We start from the raw sequence: 14889 nt of genomic DNA on the forward strand, positions 1-14889 counted from the left end.
GATAATTCATCAGTATAAGTGGAACGAATGCGTTCATTACAAATGAGCATGACGTCAGGTCGTTGCTCGTGCTTCCTTTAAATATGCCAGCTTTGACAGCAACAAGGCACTCGCAGTCAGACTTGCAGTTAGATGTGTACTGTGTCACTGTGTAGCACTCAGCTCGGTGATCAACATGTTAATCTTTATTAAGGAGATGTTGCCATAAGGGCAGCCCATCCAGCAGCAGATGTGAGGGGACAGTACCAGCTCTGGTCCTCTCTGCTGCCGCTGTCAATCATCAACCCAGAATTAGCAGACATCGCGGTAGAGTCCTCGCCGCCAATGCTGACCACATCAGTGAGCCGTCGTAGAGATCGTGCGGGGCCTAGGCCCTGTGCATCCGCCATAACAACAGGGTGAGCCGACGACGCTGGGGCATTGCAACCCGTTCCACCCATCCACCTCGGACGAGCCACCAGGAGGAGCAGGGAAGAATACAGGGTGGGACAGAGTACACTCCGCACTATGACAACGCTTCTCGCGGTGACAGGGCCGGGACTCCAACCCGGAGCCTCCTACGTGCAGCGGCCTGCTGTCTGCGCCAAGCCGGCCGGCCAGCCAACCGGACGCCGCCAGCCACGCGTGACCTAAGTCCACCGCTACATCACAGTACGCGGCGCTGTGCTAGCAAGACTGGTGCGGCCCGGAGCTGGTGTCATCACTATGAGTCAGCGAGGACTCGGGGAAGCTCAGCCAGGCTGTGTTACGCGGGCCACATTGTACTTGGCAGGAATAAAGGTGTTATGAATTAATAATGTTTTTTTGGCGTTTCTGACGCATCCACAGTCATTTCCTAGCATCCTGACAACTGGAGAGGTCACCACTCTGCCTCCAGTCCACCATAGGCGACCGTGACCACATATTATGAGCTTACCACCGCCAGTCACTTTTCTTGATCTCTGATGTTTCTTGGGCGTTATTAATTTTTTCAGACACCACATTCCTCATGCCGCCTCTCTTCAGGTGCCCCTAACTGATGCCTTAACAGGTAAGCAGTCACCAAGTCACATAGTCGCAATACATGACTCAAGCCTTCAACAACCTGAAAACAGCTCTAGGTAATGCAGTCATACTAGCTCATCCTTGTGCTGATGCCCCAATTTCAGTCACTACTGATGCCAGCTATAGCATGATCAGCGCTGTGCTGCAACAACATATAGACAAAACCTCTCAGCCATTACGCTTCTTTTCCAAAAAACTGTCTGCTTTGCAGTGTAAGTGGTCTGCCTTTGATGGGCAACTTCTTGATATCTATGAACCCATACCTTATTTTTTAGAGTATATCGAGGCACGAGACATCATTATTTACACAGACCACCATACTCTCCGCGACACACTATGTAATCCTGCCAGTAATCGCAACTCACGCCGCTTTTGGCACATGGACTTCATCAGCCAGTATATGACAGACGTCAGTTTTATCAAAGGCATTGATAACATTGTAGCAGACTACGTGTCATGCATTCATGCTTAGAAGCCTCTTTGACCCAGCAGAACTTGCAAGACTAAAGACTACTGATCCTGAGGTGCAGTCAATAACTACAAACAACTCCACCTCCGTACGCATCCAACCATGCTCTTTCCCTGGTGTCACACAACCGATCCTCTGTCGACAAACACACCTTATCTTCCCCTTCGCCAGGCAATCTTTTCTTCACTGCATGGACTAGCTTACCTGAACACCGATTGACAGTCCGGCTCGTCACTGAATGTTTCATCTGGCTGAATGTTAAGAAAGACTGCCACGGGTGGGCTCGAGCATGCGTATTGTGCCAGCGTGCTTAAGTTGGTCAGCACATTCAGCTGCCTCTTGAACACTTTGAGATTCCAAACGGACATTCTAAACACATATATACGGACCTCATTGGCCTCCTACGCCCCTCTAACAGCCACTGCTACATTCTGTTGGTCATTGATCATGTAACGAGGTGAGAAGAGGCAGCCCTATGAATGATACCGTGGCTCAAGCATTTATTACCAGCTGGTTCTCCTCTTTTGGCTGCCCTTCACCCATCACCACAAACGATGTCTGCCAGTTCAAACCTTTGCTCTTCGACTGCTTATGCATTCTATGTGGAAGTTATTTCATATGACAGCTTATTGCCCATAAAGTAATGGGCTGGTCGAACACTGTAACTGAACACTGAAAGCAGTGTTAGTGTCTCTCAGACTCTTGGTCCAACACACTTCCATGGGTTCTATTGTGCATACACACAGCCTATAAAGACGATTTGAAAGTCTCGCTGCCAGAAATCCTGTATGGCGAGCCCCTTGTATTACCTGCTGAAATTTTTGAGGACTCTAATACTACTGACGACACTCTAGTCAAGCTACTTCCCTCTCATATCATGTGCAGGTGCCTACCGCAACCCCATGCACACACACACACCTGTAAGTTTCTCTCCACAAAGAACTTGCAACCTGTGACTTTATTATGTTATGAGATGACACCATTTGTCTGGCCATGCCTCCTCTGTATTGAGGATCACATCAGGTTCTCAGTCAATTGGAAAATACAGTGCCAGTCATGCTATACAGCAAACCACAAACAGTCTCCCTACAATGTACTAAACTGGCATGGGTTCTAGCAAGCCACACATCAGATGACAAGGACTCAGAGCTCACCCTAAGTGTAGCCATGGCGAGCAACTCGATTCCTGGCAAACGGTCGGTACATACTCTCACCTTGCCCTTCCTCCCTACTCGTCAGGGCAGTGTTAGTGATCGTGTTCCTAGCAATGAAGTGTTGCGTGTCACGAATCAGTCGTACCTTTCTTCTCACAGCCCATTCCTTCTGTTGCAACGGCTACATTCGCTGTCAGCATCTCTGTATATCCCATCAAGGATATATCCTTGAAACATCATAAGGACTATCTGTTTGTTATTCATGCACCACCTCACTCCCTCAGAGAGTATGACTGTAACCTAATGCTCATCTAAGCTTTCCAATTACCTAGTGATCAGCTTTCTTCAAGTTTCCATCAGCAAGGATGGCCTGGTTGAAGACTAGCAGTTCTGCGATTTCCACAGCGGCATTAAGAATAGACAATTTTATAGCAGCGACTTAGAAACTGTATTACTGCACTTGTATTAGGAATTGTATATATTGAAGAGATTGCTTATGTTGCTTGTCGCCCTTTGCTTGCAACACATCACTGTAAATTCTCACAGTTAAGTATTGTCATTTATTTTATGTAATAAAACTCTTTAATATGATTTGCTTGAATTGTATAGCGATCCAAGAAGCAGATTTCCTAGGCACACCAAATCTGACGAGTGGGCAGGACACAACATTGGCAATGAGTTATATGAAAACCCCGTGCCTGGCGGCCACTGTTTTTTGTGTGCTTTTCTGTTTGCTGGCACCTTAATTTTTTACTTTGTCATTTCTTTTCAGGGGTGTGTTTACTTACTTTAACAGTCTCTCTTATGGTGTTTTTGTTAATCAGTGTAATCAGGTGGGCATTGTAGAAATTTTCTTTGCTTTTGTACTTATTTTTATTGACTGCCTTGTCTGTTTATTACATTTGTCTTTTCCAACATGCCAACCCCACTCTCCCACCCCCTGCTCAGGTGCCACAGCTGCAAGTAATAATGCAACACAGCAAACACAGATGTTTCAGTTTCCGAGCCAACAGATATCAACCCTACTAAACACAAAGCAGCAGCTACTGGCCAATGCTGCGCTCCCACCAGAACAACAAGCACTATTCATAGTACCAAGTGCCATACTGCCTTTTCACCAGTTTCATGAACAAGACGAGGAATGGCTCGAGTGGTTGCAACAGTAATTGCTCACAAAGTACCAGGTGCTATGAAAATTCATTATTTTCTGTCCACTGTAGAATGCAATTCTGAGTGAACTTTCCTATGATCAGGTTGTAGATTCACTCACTTACTACTATGACCAACAAGTGAATGAGGTAGCAGCTAGCAGTAACTGCAAGAAACTGTCAGAACAAACTTATCGCAAGTGGGTAACAGATTTTCAGGGTATGATGAGGAAATGCAAATTCAAATGTGCTTGTGGTGCTTTACACTCAGATGTTACGTTGTGTGATGCGATCATGTACAATGTAATTGATGTCAGACTTGGAGAACAGATTTTGAAATGGTCCGATTCATCATTCCAGCACATAGTGCAAATACTATATCAGTATGATTCAGGTGCCTTGTCAGCCGATAAATTTCAGGAGCCGCAAATTTGTCAGGTCGATTCACCCCTCGCTCACGACCAGCCCATTAGGAGGAAACAGCTTGTATGCGCCATGCCACGTAAACAACTCTAAGCAGGTGAACAGAATTAAGTCATGCTTCCACTGCTATTCACAGCACAAACGCCAAGACTGCCTGTCCAGACAAGCACAGTGTTACACTTGTGGCAAGAAAGGCCATGTACAATCTGTATATTTGCAACAGAGCAATGATACAAATTCTGCCCACTCACAAAAATTTGGTTACAAGGCCCATGTAATCAATGCTGTGTACTCCAAACCTTCTGTAGGCATTAGCAACGTTAGAAAAACTAGCAAGCAAACAGTTTTTTCAGTGCTACACCAGTCCAATAAACTTTTTGTTCATTTGCATATTAGTGGAAAATGTGTGAAAATTCAGTTGCACACGGTTACTTCTGTTACATTGTTGAATCGTAACACATATGAACTGTTAGGCTCCTCACACCTGTCTAAATCCAATATGCACCTGGCAGCTTATAGTGGACAAGACATTCCTGTTCTCAGAAAATGTACTTTGCCTGCCGTGTATCACTTGCATATAAGAACTGTAACTTTTACTGTGCTACAATCACACAATTGTGAGAACATATTTGGCCTTGATTCGTTTTATTTGTTTGGCTTTAAAATTGTGGATTATATGCTGTCAGTGACTGCATCCAATGCTAACGACAGTGTAGCTAGCTTGCTGAAAGAATTCCTGGAACTCTTTTCTGAAGGTTTAGGCAAGGCTAATAATTTTGCTGTGCATACTACTATGAAAAACAATGCTCAGCCAAAATTTTGCCGGTCCTGACCTCTTCCCATTGCGTTATGGGACAAAGTCACTGGTGAACTTGAAGTATTGCAAGATAGTGGAGTTATTGCGCCCATATCAGCTAGTCAATTGGCAAGTCCACTGGTTTTGCTCCCCAAACCTTTAGGTCCCATTTGTCTCTGTGTTGACCAAGTTTACAGTCAACCCACAAACTGTGATTGATATTTATCCATTGCCACGGCCAGAGGATCTCATGGACAGATTAGGCACGGTCGCTACTTTTCAAAACTTCATTTGTGCAATGCATATCTTCAAATACCACTAGATGAAGAATCTCAAACTCTGTTTGTTGGGAACGCTCATTTGGGCTTGTTTAAATATTTGCATTTGGCTTTTGGCAGTGTTTCTGCACCTGCCATTTTCCAATGGTATTTGGAACAGCTGACTGCTCAAGTACCAAACTGTTCAAAGTACTTGGATGATATTGTCATAGCAGGTCGTAAACCTGAAGAACACATTGCAAATTTGCGTGCTTTGTTTTGTGTGTTATCTGATGCATGACTAAAGTGTAGACTGGACAAGTGTAACTTTTTTAAACCTGAGTTGCAATATCTTGGTCATGTCATAAGCAGTCAAGGTGTCCATCCTCTTCAGTCATATTTGCATATTTGTTAGCCATACAGGACCTGCCAGTTCTCGCAATGTCACATAATTACATTCAGTCTTAGAAAAAATGAACTATTATATTCAATTCATACTGAATGCAGCACAAATTGCAGCTTCACTGCATCACTTCCATCACATGAATGTCCCTTTCTTTGGACAGATGAGTGCCAAAAAGCTCTTAAAATACTTCAAAGATGCATTGCTCAGTAATCGGTGCTTGATTCACTTTGATCCTGACAAACTAGTTGTGTTGCAAGTTAATGCTTCCTCTTAAGGAATCAGTGCAATGCTTTTGCACAGATTTGGTGATAAAGACAAGTGTATTTCTTTTGCATCTAAAGTGTTGTCCAAAGCTGAGTGTAACTATTCACAAATATAGGAAGAGGCATTGTCTATCGTGTATCGTGTCACTAAATTCAACCACTATTTATATGGCAGAAAATCCTACTTACTGTTAGTAATGGAGCACAAGCCACTGCAGTCCTTGTTTCATCCAATAAAGCCGGTACCTGTACAAACTGCCCTAAAATTGCAAAGATGGGTTTTTTTGTTGACTCAATACCAGTACAAGGTTGTTTATCATCCGACAGCTCAACATGGTAATGCGGGTACACTTTCACATATTCCGACTGGTCCTGATACAAACTTTGACACTCCTGCTGCATCTTGTTGTCACATTGATGCTCATGATTCTACATTGCTTCAATTCTTTCATCTGAACTACAGAAAACTTGGGGTCGACAGAAGTGTCCGATCCCACGCGTCGGCTTTGACCCGTGACGTAAGGGTGTTGTCGTGTGTGACGTCATGACGGCGCGGAGTTTGGTTTGAGTGTGGCTGTCACCAGTTCTGTTTTATCTTATTTTATTTACTTTTCTGATCTGTTCGTTCTATCTCGTGAGATTTTTTTTTTAAATTTAAAAACACTTATTACTTATTTTAATTATCTGTTTCCTCCAATTTCTGTTTTAGTTTATTATACACTCCTGGAAATGGAAAAAAGAACACATTGACACCGGTGTGTCAGACCCACCATACTTGCTCCGAACACTGCGAGAGGGCTGTACAAGCAATGATCACACGCACGGCACAGCGGACACACCAGGAACCGCGGTGTTGGCCGTCGAATGGCGCTAGCTGCGCAGCATTTGTGCACCGCCGCCGTCAGTGCCGGCCAGTTTGCCGTGGCATACGGAGCTCCATCGCAGTCTTTAACACTGGTAGCATGCCGCGACAGCGTGGACATGAACCGTATGTACAGTTGACGGACTTTGAGCAAGGGCGTACAATGTGCATGCGGGAGGCCGGGTGGACGTACCGCCGAATTGCTCAACACGTGGGGCGTGAGGTCTCCACAGTACATCGATGTTGTCGCCAGTGGTCGGCGGAAGGTGCACGTGCCCGTCGACCTGGGACCGGACCGCAGCGACGCACGGATGCACGCCAAGACCGTAGGATCCTACGCAGTGCCGTAGGGGACCGCACCGCCACTTCCCAGCAAATTAGGGACACTGTTGCTCCTGGGGTATCGGCGAGGACCATTCGCAACTGTCTCCATGCAGCTGGGCTACGGTCCCGCACACCGTTAGGCCGTCTTCCGCTCACGCCCCAACATCGTGCAGCCCGCCTCCAGTGGTATCGCGACAGGCGTGAATGGAGGGACGAATGGAGATGTGTCGTCTTCAGCGATGAGAGTCGCTTCTGCCTTGGTGCCAATGATGGTCGTATGCGTGTTTGGCGCCGTGCAGGTGAGCGCCACAATCAGGACTGCATACGACCGAGGCACACAGGGCCAACACCCGGCATCATGGTGTGGGGAGAGATCTCCTACACTGGCCGTACACCACTGGTGATCGTCGAGGGGACACTGAATAGTGCACGGTACATCAAAACCGTCATCGAACCCATCGTTCTACCATTCCTAGACCGGCAAGGGAACTTGCTGTTCCAACAGGACAATGCACGTCTGCATGTATCCCGTGCCACCCAACGTGCTCTAGAAGGTGTAAGTCAACTACCCTGGCCAGCAAGATCTCCGGATCTGTCCCCCATTGAGCATGTTTGGGACTGGATGAAGCGTCGTCTCACGCGGTCTGCACGTCCAGCACGAACGCTGGTCCAACTGAGGCGCCAGGTGGAAATGGCATGGCAAGCCGTTCCACAGGACTACATCCAGCATCTCTACGATCGTCTCCATGGGAGAATAGCAGCCTGCATTGCTGCGAAAGGAGGATATACACTGTACTAGTGCCGACATTGTGCATGCTCTGTTGCCTGTGTCTATGTGCCTGTGGTTCTGTCAGTGTGATCATGTGATGTATCTGACCCCAGGAATGTGTCAATAAAGTTTCCCCTTCCTGGGACAATGAATTCACAGTGTTCTTATTTCAATTTCCAGGAGTGTATTTATCTTTCTGATCTGTTCGTTCTATCTTGTGAGATTTTTTTTTTTAAAGACAAAAAACACTAATCAGCTACTGAAGCATCTTTATCTTCTACAGGTTGCAGGGGTTACGACCCCTGGGGAGGTGGGTGGGTATTCATGCGTGGCTGTCTTCACTTACACGTTGTAGCTACGCAAGGCGTCTAAATTTGTTTATATTTAGTTTGTCCCCCACCCAAAACACCCCATTTCCCGCACTTGTCCCGTTAGTGTCATTAGGCTTCTTGTGGAAAGTGTGTGTGTTTGTTTTTGTTTCCGCCATATTTGTGACGTCATGTGTCAAAGCAGACGGGCGGGATCGGATGCTTCCGTATTTCCGAAAATTGCACAGTCCATCGAAGCTGATTCAGATTTGAACATTTTTCTAAAATACAGTTGCACATCTTGGCCTCACTCATTGCATAGCATAAAGAAATCTGTAGTGCACTGACACTTTGCAAGTTAACATAGCCTCGCTGTGGACAGTCACGTGTGTTGATCCCCAAAGCTTTGCAAAAAGAAGTGTTGCATTTACTTCAATAAGGACACTGGGGGTTGTTTGTATGAAACAGTTAGCACATTGACACTGTACTTGGCAGGGTATGGACACCGAAGTAAAACAGATGATGTCACAGTGTCATTCATGTGCAGAAAATCAGCCCGCTCTGCCACAAAAATTCTCTCCTTGGCCTAAGATGCAATCGCCATGGCAACATGTGCACATAGACTTTGTGGGACTTTTTGGAACACTTGGTTGATTGTGGTACACTCTTATGGCAAGTTTCCTTTTGCTGTGCCAATGAACTCGAAAATGTCACGTGGCACCATTCAGGTGTTGTGTCCTCCATTTTTTGCCCCGAAGGTTTGCCTGAAGTCATAGTGTCGGACAACGGCCCTCAGTCCATGTCATAAGAATTTGAAACATACTGTGAATGCACTGACATACAGCATATAACTAGTACACCATCCCACCAACAGTCAAACAGCGAAGCAAATGTTTTGTCAGAACCTTCAAGCAGCAGGTGGCTAAACTTCGCTTTGCACACACCAGGGATCAAGCACTACAACTGTTTCCGGCCTCCTATCATTTGCATCCACAAGATGGACCACTGCCGATGGAATTGCTTCATGGCCGCCGCCACTGGACACTGCTCCACCTTCCTCAGCATCCGGCGCCAACGGAAGGTCACAGGTATCACGTCACACCACATGATATTGCATTTTACAGGGTTTTTAGTGGTAGCAGATGGTGGGCGTGATGCGAGATCCTTCAATGATTTGGCGCGTGTGTGTATCTCATTTCAGGCCCAGACGGATTGCAGCGCCTACATCACAATCAAATTTGCCACTGTCATGAGCACAGTGATCCATCTGTGTCTCTTCCTCCAGCTTCACAGATCCTGAGGACAGCGCGGCCACAGCAGCCACCAGAGGATGTCATCACGACACTGCGAGACGAACCCAAGGAGACAGAGCCTTTGCCTCCTCTGCCCCCCCTCATCCTACTGATGAAGCTGGACCCGCCCACACCGCAGCAGTCGACACCTTCTACATCTGGTTATGGGACTCAGGAGGTGGACGTGTATCCTTCTGGTCATTTTCTGGGGGACATTTCTGCCAGAGTAAAGCCTGAAATGCGGGGTATGACCGGAAGCCTGACGTCCCCTGCAGCTACACTTCCAGTCCAGTGCAGTGTCCACAATCCTGCCTCCCCTCCCATTGTTGAGCTTCTTTCATGATGATGGTCCGTCACTTTGGGGGAAGGAATGTCGCAACGTAAAGTCAAGAGCCAGGATACAGGTTGGGAATGTTAGAGCAGAGAGGGCTCTGAAGAAGACATCAGCCAATTGCATGCGGACCAACCCCTCTGTAGGACGACAACCCGACGGCAGCGCCCTCGACACGAAGAGGATGTAAGCGCTGGCCGTGCTCCCGTTGAAGACTGGCAGTTCTGCGATTTCCACAGTGGTATTAAGAATAGGCACTTGTATAGCAGCGACTTAGGAACTGTATTACTGCACTTGTAGTAGGAACTATATATTCTGAAGAGATTGCTTATGTTGTTTGTCACCCTTTGCTTGCGACACGTCATTGTAAATTCTCAAAGTTAAGTATTGTCATTTATTTTCTGTAATAAAACTCTTCAATATGATTTGCTTCAATTGTTGTCTAGCAATCCGAGAAGCAGATTTCCTAGGCACCCCAAATTCGATGAGTGGGCAGGATACAACAAATCCATGACAATCCATGACTGTCAGGATGCTATCATAGTTCTGCAAATGTAGCCTACACACTCTTAGCATTTAGAAAACCACAGAAACAATATGGTTGAATGATGTTGGAGTACTGAAATTGAGACTCTTGTGTTTTACTATCATCCTCCGCAAATTTTGCCTCGTCTATATAAGAATTTGTACTCCTTCATTTTGTAGAAACCAAATATTGAGAATGTAAGTAATTATCATGAATACTGTCTCTACATACCAGCACAATATAAAATACAGCGTTATAACACCTGCTTGTGACTGAATAAATGTGTTTAGTTGTGTTGATGGGGTACGAGGCAAAGTAAGGAATTTCTTTTGGGGCACAGTGAGCATATATGCTCACTATGCTCCAAGTGTTGTTTCTTTTGCATACAATATTTCATAGCTTTCAGAAAACAAAAGTGGTTCACTCCAGAGAGAGAAAAACTACTTTTGGTCTAATGCCTGCTGAAGATACAAAGATAGTTGTGGATAGTGTGACTCAAGATGGCATGAAAATTCTGGCAGCAGCAAAACAATGCAACATCCCTAGACAAACTCTTGAAAGGTTAGCTATCTTGACAATATGATCATAAAAGAGATGCAGTAATCGGAAGTGTACCAGAAAATACTGATAATGATACCAACAAGGTAGATCCCACAGACACCAGCACAAGCACTACTCAAGTTATAAGGCTGTCTGCCATTTGTAGCTGTTTTAACAGTTCAAGAGCCTTGGTACTACTGAAGGAAATTTTACCTTTTCTACAAGCAACCATCCATAAGACAACAGCTAAGCACAGAAGAAAAAAAGGAAGGACAGCAATTCTTACTGATAGGTAAGAGAATCAAGTGCTTGTAAAATCTGAAAATAGGAAGAAAAAAATTTGGCTGAACCCTCAACACCAAACAACCAACAAGACCATTTTTAGAAAATGTCGGAAGGCAACTTCAGCCAGAGAGCAGCTCATGGATGCTACGCTATTCTTCAGATTAGTAACAGTGATTTTAAATTGAGTCTTCACATTGAAGAATTTAACATGGGAAGTGGGATAAAAGATAATAACTACATTTTTATGAAAGTAGCAACCGAACGAAAAAAAATATATTGCCACATCACTGCCCTTATCAGTTCTATTAATAGAAATGGCAGCACTGCAGTTTTACTCTCAACTGGGGTGATACTGACCCCCTGGGTGTAACACTGACCCCGGGGTCAATTTCACCCTTTGCTTTCTATTCCTAGATAAACTTATATCTTCTTGAAAATAAAAATCATCATATAAAAAATTTAGTTGAAATGCCAAGAATGTACCAAAGGCCTACAGGTGGAAGATTGGAAGACAGTACCTAGGTGTGGATAAGGAAACACTGGAAGAAGTGATCTGGTTAATTAAAAAGGTGCTGTACTCTTAACTCCAGGCGAACAGGATATGAAGAGAAAAAGGAAGCTGCAGCTGAATCTCTGGCTTCTTATATAAAAATCCCTATGTGAACAGAAAAAAATCAATAGCTCTTTCAAATAAAAATAGGAAGAAAATTGATGTGAGTCCTGATAAAGCTGCTACAGCATTGGTCCAAAATCATTCAAAACATCATTAAATGTGTCTGCACTGCATAAAAAGATCAAATTGCCTGCAGTTACAAATGATACAAACTATCCCCAGCCTGGTTGTTCTAAGTCATCCACTGCTAACGAAGCACTCTCAAAGCCCAAGAAAAATCTCTTTCAAAAGTGTGACAATTCTTTGTCAGAAGATGAACTTGGTGTACTGAAATTGCCAGAGACTCTGGAAACTGATGAAAGTGACTTTGATCCTTCAGACGATCCAGTTGTTGAAGAGTCGCTGCACACTAAGTACAAGTGCCATGATCTTTTTTCAAGTGACTTTTTTGTGGTGAAAGCAGTTGGGGGTAAAAGGAGGGGGGGGGGGGGGGGGGAGCAAACTTTTCACTATTTTTTATTATTCAAAGAATTGCAGCAAAGGCAATGGCAACTGAAGTGCTGCCTCCACTGGAGCTACAGGCCGGTGCGCATAGAATTTTGTATAAATTTCCAGGTAGGATTTCAGTAAAAGATGTTTACTGTTTTTTGTCAGTAAAAGTTTTTTGTAGTGTGTTTTAAACAAAGGATTGATAATTATGTCATAGAAAAGTGTATTTCACCGATATATTGCTTATCAATGCTTAACAAAACATCCAGTTTCCAATGGGGATAATTTAAATCCCTTTACAGGGGTTCACTAACATTTATCCCAGGGCCATTCTGCAAGTGTATATAATAAAACAAATTTGAGAGGTCAATGTAGTCCGACATTGTGGGTTTCACTGAACCCCCCCCCCCTTTTTTTTACTAATCTATGAAAAATATAACATACATAGTGCACTACGAGTGTTTGTATAGGAATAATGTACAATAATAAAAATCATCATGAACACACACTCATATGTGCAAGAGATATTCTACAAAAACATAAAAAGACAGGTCATTCTTACTCCAGATGATGGTAACTTATCTGCAATGTCACGTTAAGTTTGACAAACATTTTTCACTTTCTGCAAAAGCAACAGTATGCAAAATTAGCTTCACAGATGTCACCTGTAAACCATGAATGCCTTCCACGGTCAGCAGCACAAAATAAGTTGTAGCAGTAGCTCTATATCCTATTCACGTATATTTCCAATGCCCAGCTATTATATTCCATACAAATTCAATGTGTCACACAACATTTACTAAGAAAAATAAATGTTTTTCCAATCTGTCTGTGGATTTCTTTTTATGTTGTCCCATACCAACACTTGGGGTGCCCCATGATAGGGGCAGAGTGGGCATTTTCACATCACTTTGCTGTCCATTATCCTGTTGTAAAATTTTTATCAGAACGAAATATGTAAATGAATAGAGGTACTAGATGATATAGGCTTCCTGCATGACATGAAATAATCCATAAATATTATCAAATTTCATCACAAATTATTCCAAAAAAAAAAAAAAAAAAAAAATGTGCCAACTGAGGCCCAGACTATGCGACCTCCCCCCCCCCCCCCCCAACCCCACTCCTTCCCATCATTGTTTATTGTTTGTGAAACACTGTGATGCCTCCAGTGTTTGGCCTGGTGGCACTTTACCTTTTTAAGTACAAAATATATATCAGTACTGGTGATCTGGTATTTATTGTTGTTCAACAATTGCATTCTGCTTCAACATATATGGGTCTGTACGAAGAACATACATTCCAATTTTTATTAAAAAAAACAATAAATTGAAATTAATTCTGCATCATCTTTAGTAGAATAGGAATTTGCGCTTCATAGTTTCAGCATCCAGCACTGAATTACCGGTACTTAATGGGATTTGTTCCCAGCGAAATGACTCTCAAACGGTCTCAAAACTGATGGACTGCTATAACTATGATTAAGAATTTAAGATACACCTCTTACATTATGAACATATATTTTAAGATTGCGCCTAAACACAGGCTTCAAAGGCAACATACAGGACATTTGCTTACAGAATAGAAGATACGAAGTCAAGTAAGAAAAACAAGCAACTACATCAAAGGGACCTCCAACCAACCAACCTACCAACCAACTACATCAAGACGGTCGTCACCTTTGGTGGTCATTGTTTTTGTTTCCTTTTCTCCGAAATTTCGTGCCAGAGGTTCTCGTGTTAGCATAGACCACAGAGACCGCAAATAACATTTCTGTTAAGTCAGTTGTCACCTAGGAGTCGATTGCGTGCATTTCACAGCATATTTAAAATATCGATGTGATAACCTAGATTTGCTACTCAAATTAGCATCGCGTGTCTGTTACTGTGCAGTCTTATACCATTAGTTTAGACGATGTACGCACTGCAGTGAACCGAGCACAAAATTAATGTGCACTTGTTTTCTATTCATTTTTCACGTATGCGTTGGTGAATATCTTCGACTTTCTTTGAATGGCGTGCATAAGAACAATTTTATTAATCAAGTTTTGCATTAAATAGTGTTCTGAAACGAATTGGCGAATAAACTAGATCCCACATAATTATGTTGCATTAGCAGATATTCCGGAAATAATTAAAAGTTCCATGGAGAAAATGAAACAAAACACAAACTATTCATTTATCATGTTTTGGAAACTTAATATAGGCCACTGAATATTCTATACAAAAGATTGGGTTCACAAAATGAATTTTTACCTGCAGGACTAGTTGCAAACCTTTCGTGTTTTCCGAAAAGAAAGAGGAGAGCGGAGAATGCACAGGATGATGCGTCAACTAGTGCCAAATGAAGGCGACTGAATTTCATTAGTTGGCATGTGTTCAACAAGTGTCGATTCATTGGTTGACTGACCGCAATCAATATTAATTATTCACTGAATAAAGATGAGACGTGTGAAAGCACATTGTACTGACTCGTGCAGGAATCAGCTTCACCTTGGTGGAACTTGTGTAAGTGAGTTAGAAAAAGAATATAAACCAGACTGGAACGCTTAAAAATCCTGAAATGTAGAGAAAGATTTACAAATCTCAGC

The 14889-nt window shown here is 43.6% G+C and overlaps 1 protein-coding gene across 1 annotated transcript in view; it reads right to left on the bottom strand.

Moving 5' to 3' along the window:
* Positions 1-14632, bottom strand: part of LOC126259366 (peroxisomal acyl-coenzyme A oxidase 3-like) — a 290296-nt gene extending 275664 nt beyond the window's left edge. Inside the window, exon 1 of the mRNA XM_049956106.1 lies at positions 14555-14632. The gene's annotated coding sequence lies outside the window, so the exon portion shown is untranslated. The remainder of the gene's footprint in view (positions 1-14554) is intronic.
* Positions 14633-14889: the final 257 nt, after the last annotated feature.

The sequence above is a fragment of the Schistocerca nitens genome, chromosome 5, assembly GCF_023898315.1.
Source record: "Schistocerca nitens isolate TAMUIC-IGC-003100 chromosome 5, iqSchNite1.1, whole genome shotgun sequence".
Taxonomy (NCBI): Eukaryota; Metazoa; Arthropoda; class Insecta; order Orthoptera; family Acrididae; genus Schistocerca; species Schistocerca nitens.